Source organism: Nanorana parkeri, unplaced genomic scaffold (assembly GCF_000935625.1).
Source record: "Nanorana parkeri isolate BGI_ZX_2015 unplaced genomic scaffold, ASM93562v1 scaffold782, whole genome shotgun sequence".
NCBI lineage: Eukaryota > Metazoa > Chordata > Amphibia > Anura > Dicroglossidae > Nanorana > Nanorana parkeri.
In genome coordinates this window covers 423,578-430,144 of record NW_017307050.1, presented here as the reverse complement: position 1 = coordinate 430,144, position 6,567 = coordinate 423,578, and positions in this window count along the sequence as shown.

The following is a 6,567-nucleotide window of genomic DNA, read 5'->3' as shown; positions in this document are numbered from 1 at the left end:
GTAAAGAAAAATAGCTCTTTACCTTGTATTGGTAAAACAAATCCTGGGGCTGGTGTTACTAGGAGTCTGATAGAGCTCTGGGTGGGACAGACTCCTAGTTCCATGGACCGTAGTTTAGTGAAGACTGCACAGGACTTCATTAGTGTGTGTCTCAGTGCAAGCAGAGACAGTGTGCTGAATGCAGCAAGTTCTGTGTTTGGAGCCAAGACTGGCAGCAGGACAGGGTTCTGTGGATGGACTGTAACTGTCATCATAGAGGAAACGGACCCAGCTCAGAGGACTATCACTAATACCCAGTAAAGCGGACTTTTATTTGTTTATGCCAATTTAATTTTTTGGCTGGATGCCTGTAACCTTTTTTTTGTCGATTTGATTGCTGTCTGGAATTTTTGGTTGAAGAGACTGCGAGTTTGCCTCTACGTTGAAACTAGTTCCCTACAATATATATATATATTTTTTATATCTCAAATAAAGTGTGAAAAGAAACTTATTGCTTATTTTACAAAGATATTTTAAAATGGTCTGGACTGATTTGTCGGTACTCCTAGAGAAGATTATAAATAGTTGGATCACGCTGATATTTCAAACTGTCTTCTGTTTTAAGTATTACACATATCTTCAATCTTGTAATAAGTCAGTCAGCCTATTTAAATGGAGACAATTAGTCTCTCTGTTTGATATCCTGTTTACCACACTGAACCTTAACCAGAGAAAGCAAAGGAAAGAGTTGTCTTAGGACATCATAAAGAAAATTAGAGACCATCATGTCAAAGGTAAAGGCCACAAGACACTCTTCAAGCAACTTGCTGTTCCTGTGTAAGTACCCTAACTATTAACAAAAATGTATCTTATTTGCGTTTCACTCGGCTGTAGATCCTCAAATCATCTCTGAATTGGTGCTGACACTGTCCTTCCTTCTGGAGTGTGGCTACTTGTGTTCCCCATGATCCCTGTGTGTGTTGCAAAGTAGCCACCGCTCCAAGCTCACTCCTGTAATGGACTACATTCCCACATTTAGTTTACTAATTTGTATTGAGATTGTAGTCCATCATGGGAGTGAGCTTGGTGTGGTGGCTACTTTACAACACACACAGGGACCATGGGGAGCAAAAGTAGCCACCCTCCAGAAGAAAGGACAGTGTCAGCACCAATTCAGAGATGATTTGAGGATCTACAGCTGACTAATACACAACAAATATGTTTGTTAATAGTTAGGATACTTTAATGTATTTTTAAGATTAATTCTTGAGTTTAGTGTCACTTTAAAAGACACACCGTCACTTTGCTCATCCAGGGCATAGCGACAGTGGTTCCTGATAGCCCAGCCCCCAGCAAAGTGCACTTACCCAGCAAAGAGGGACCATCAAGTGTTTGCACTTTAAGGGGGTCAGGGGTAGTTAAAGCTTCAGTGTCTGGCCAGGGCTGGTAACATCACTGCCAGATTTAAGACAACAAAGCCAAATGCACACTATGCTTTGGCACAGCGTCCTGTAGTTCCCAATTGCTGGAATAAGCACACCATGGTAACACCACTACCATGGGATTTGCAACCTATGGAAAACATTGTCAGCTGAGCCCAGCAAGTGCTACAAAGGACAGGAAACTGGCAGGGTTGCCAAGTATGTATACTCCTTTTTCAAATATAATTAAATATATGGTATATGATATTTAAAAGGTAATAGGGAAGCAAATAAGAGTACTTTAGGTTTAAGGTTTACATACACATTAAAGGGTATCTATGTTTAAAAACAAATATATATTACTATATTACATTTCTATAAGTTCTATCCCACTAGTAATAACCATAGTCATCTAGAAGTTTGTAAATTTACTTATTGGAGATGCCAAAAGGATGTATTTCCACAATACACCAACACAATTTCACTCAGACCTGTAAATATGGTCACAACTCTAACTAAGCTTGCTGTCTGTACTACAATTCAATGTCTGAACTTCCCACAATGTAACATCATTGCTTGCTGGAAGCAATGCTTGATTGAATATGTAGTCTTGAGAAATCCAGACGGAAACACATTAAGCAGCAGGAACAGAGATGCAAAGCACACTGTAAATCCAGGAAGATGTTGACAGTGATGGGCAGACAGAAGGCAGCACTCACCATGTAAAAGGAATTTTTTTTTAAGTAAGCTTTTAAATGCATTGTATGTATTCCTATTACAATGCTGATGTTATAACAGGATAACATATGCTGGAACTTTACAACTCCTTTAACAAAAGTGAAGTATCACCATGCTGTAAATGTGTGTGAGCTTTGTGAGAGAAAGGCTTCCTAAAGGTGCAGCTTATGTTTTTTCCACTAGATGGCACTTGTACATCTTGCAAGAAATGGTGAGCCAATATAATGTGTGTTCATTAACTTAGATCTACAAATTCCAGTGCCAGGAATATCACACTTCTGCATGAGTAATAAATATGCCCAATAAACATATTTTACACTCATGTTTATGTTCCCCAAAAATCTGCTGCATAAATATCACACCAATATGAACAATTAATAAAATATAAACAAACAGCACTAAAACAATGAATGTGAAATATCTACGGGTTGATTTACTAAAGGCAAACAGACTGTTCACGGTGCAAGGGAATTTTCACATTGCAGGGGAAGTTTCCACTTAGTTTAGTGAATGAGGTTAAACAAGCTGACTTCCATCATCCAATCATGTGCAAACTAATTAACGGTTTGTTTGTTTTTGCTTGCATGTGATTGTGTATTCTTTGCGAAGTAAATGTTCACCACATTCACAAAACTAAGGGAAACTTCCCCTGCGATGTGCAAATTTCCTTGCAAAAATGGACAGCCTATTTTCCTTGCGTCAATCAACCCCCTGGTGTCTATAAACCCTAAGAGTTTCCACTAAAGAAAAAAACAAAACTTCCCCTTAAGGCCTCATTCACACTGCAGCGCATATATGCGCGTACTTGCATATTGTACCATATGCAGCATATGCAAATGAATAGCCTCATACACATAGCTGCGTATGGAGCTGTATATTTGCGTAGTGTAAAAATGCGCAAAAACAGAATGGACCCGAGATGCGTCTGGGCAGCGTATTTCTGCGGATATACGTGTGTTTGCGCGTGTATACGCACATACAGTTCATTAAAATTTCTATTACGAATGATGCAATCTGGGATTGCATATAGTGCATGCGCATATGCGCAATATACAATTTTGTTCTTGAATTTGGCCTAAAAGTCAACAAATACACTTCCAGGCCTCAGTGCTTCTTTCCACAACTTCCAGAATGAGCCCCCCTGCGGCAAACCATTGCACTGGATTCCAATGACCCCCCTATATAAATAAGAAGGTCTAATAGAGCTGGTATGATGTTGCTGCTTCAGGCCCCTCCCCTGCTGATTGACAGCAGTCAGTGGGCAGATGCAATAGCCAGTCTGCTATTGGCTATTGCAATTTGAAATATCCAGTAGCAGGCTGGCTATGGCTCCCAGCATTAAAATACAAAAAAAAAAGTTTAAAAAAATAAAGACAACATTTTTTTTAAAAAAAGTAAAGAAAAAGTTAAATAAATAAAAATTAAAAATGAAAACAAATAATAAAAAATAAAGTTTATAAAATAAAAAATAGAAAAAAAACTTTTTTTGCTGTGTCATTTTAAATAAAAAACAATTATATTATAATCTTCTGAACAACAGGAACAGACAGCAAAAGAACCGTGACCCTTCCCTATGCTATCCAAAACTAAAAAAACATTTCTTTGGCTGGAGTTACACTTAAAAAATTTACCTGTTCCGACTTACGTACAAATTCAACTTAAGTACAAACCTAAAGTCGCTAACTTGTATGTAACCCGGGGGCTGCCTGTATTTTAAACGTTGCACTTTAAGCTGCGTTTAAAGACTAGTATTAGAGAATAGTATTACAGTAGTAGTACAGAACTGTTCTTTGTTTTGTTTTTTTTTGCATCGGTGCATTGTAGTGCCCAGCTACCTATGCCCTTTGTTAGAAAAAAAAATTGGCCTTGAAAAAGATGAGTAAAAACGGCAAGATTTCTGCTGGGTTCGCTGAATGTCTAAAACTGAATTTTGCTCAGTTCACTCATCTTTACTTACAACCACCTCTCATATATACAATGATGGGAATCAGTGGCGTAACAACCGGGGGGGCGGCCGGTGTGTCTGCTTCTGTACACCCCCCATATCTCCCAGGGAACTGCAAGACCCAGCATGTCCTTATTGTCCCTATACACCCCCACATATCACCCGGGAAACAACTACTTTTTTTTTTCTTCACAGCCTTCTTAGGAACCAGCTGCACTTCGTGGTGCCTGTAGAGGGGGCCTGCTGAGACGTACAGGTGTTGGTGGATGAGAGGAGCCAGAGGTTGCAGAAGCTAAAGAAGAAGGCTCACATTGTCTTCAATATATTTGAAGGTAGGCATTGGTACCCCAGCCTATAGAGAGGGGATCTACTGCCTATATGGAAATTAAACAGATCTGATACCTAGAGAGGGTGTATGGAGGGGATCTGCTCCCTATAGGAGAAATGTAGGGGGGTCTGATGCCTGTAGGTGGGGGAGGATGGGAAGTCATAATTCCGTATTGCTGAGAATTGTTCATTATTTTTTGTACTTGTGCAAATGCTCAGTATTGACATGGATACTGATACTGGTATTGGTGCATCACTACTGAGTTGTGTTTATATATATTAATTTGCTTTTCTTTTTTTACAGTTCCTCTAATATTGATGGTGACAAAGTAGGTGTTGTAGAGTCGTTCATTGATTTCATCAAATTAGAGGGAAAAACTGCTAAAGAAATGACGAATATGGGGCGTTTTAGAGCTTTTACAATTCATTGTAAAATGGCGTTTAGTTGAAAGTTTTACCAACATATCGGTCGTGCTTAGAATATTTCTAACAGTTGCAGTGTCCGTAGCCACTTGTGAGCGGAGTTTTTCAAAGCTCAAACTCATAAAGTCATACTTGCGTTCTACGATCACTGAGGGGAATGTTTCTATTTTTCATTTTCAAATCTTAACTGAACAGAGAAGCTGATTGGTTGTCATGCAGAGCTGCTTCAGTTTTGATCAATTCCCCTCAGTATATTTTCAATATAAAACTTGACCACTAAATGGCAATAAGGTCAAAATGAGAAGTGCAAGTCAGTGGTAAGAGAAAGACTTGGGGAGACACGTTGTGAATTTGCCAAGCTCCCAGGTATGAGGTCACAATTGAACTGCTTATATTTGTGGTGAATCAGTAGATGCAGTTGCTTGACCTGGATTATTAAATACCTCTGTTAAAAGTTATATTAGGTGAGATTCTGTCCACTAGAGGTGTGATCACATCAAGCACAAGAATGTCACAGCTGACACACTTTTTGGTGGATTACAGAAGTCTAATGGCCTGGTCACACCATAAGCAGTGCATTCCGGCCGGAAACGCACTGCATCGCATTGTGGCCGTCTCAGTATTTCGTGGGGCCGGAGGGGGCGTGGCTTGTCATTGAAGTGAATGGTGACGTAGCCACGCCCTCCGGCTGCAATGCGATCGCCCGCACGGGATCGCAGGGCACAAAATGCTGCAAGCACTATTTTGACCGGGCCGCAGGCACAATGTGCCTTGTGATCCCGTGCGGGCGATCGCATCGCTGCCGGAGGGCGTGGCCACGGCACCATGAACTTCAACGGCCAGCCATGCCCGCTCCGGCCCCACAAAATACTGAGGCGGCCGCAGATCCAGATCTGCACATGCAGTGCAGTGCATTTTTGCTTTGTTTTTACCGTGATTTTGCCAAGTGCATTTGCATGCTTTTTTAATGCATTTTTTATTTGTTTTAATGTGTTTCAGTGCATTCCAGACCAGAGAAAATGAGACCAGCAGTATTTTTTTTGTCTGGACCGGAACGGACTGCGCTGGTTTGAACAGAGCCCATGCACCACCAGCACCCCCCGTTTTAGGAGGCAAAATGGATCAGGATACCCCTGATCACACCCTCCCTCAATGCATTCAAAATGAATGATACTCCTAACGAGTGTAACATGTTTTACAGTACCGCAATGCACCCAAATGCAAATATGAGAAATAGTCCTTAATAAAAATTAGTTTCTTGCTTTTTTCTCTGTCCCCATTTGAAAGATTTCCAGTCTGTCCTAATGGAAAGCGAAAGGCAATCTCCCTAAATATTGACACAGACGGCAACAAAAGCCAGACATATGCTTTAACCATTCCTTGTTCCATCCAAAAGAGAATAAAAAGCTGGGCTTTAAAGTCTATTGTGGGAGTCTCGAAAATGAATGAGCTGCTGCAATGCTTGTTGGTGCGCAGCATAACGTGCATTCATGCATGTATACTAACTCAGAGCAAGGGTGTAAATGGGCCCCTAATCACAAATAAGCAGTGATTGAGGGACAATTGTGAACACAGTCAAGAATGGTATAAGCACCAAAATATACAGTACTGTATATGATTTCTGAGCCAGCATCTAAGTCCAGCAAGCAGATGCTCACCTTAGACAATTGCTAAAAAAAGATGGCACTGTCCTTATGGGGGAAAAAACATAGGAAGGCATTGTCACTGAGAGTA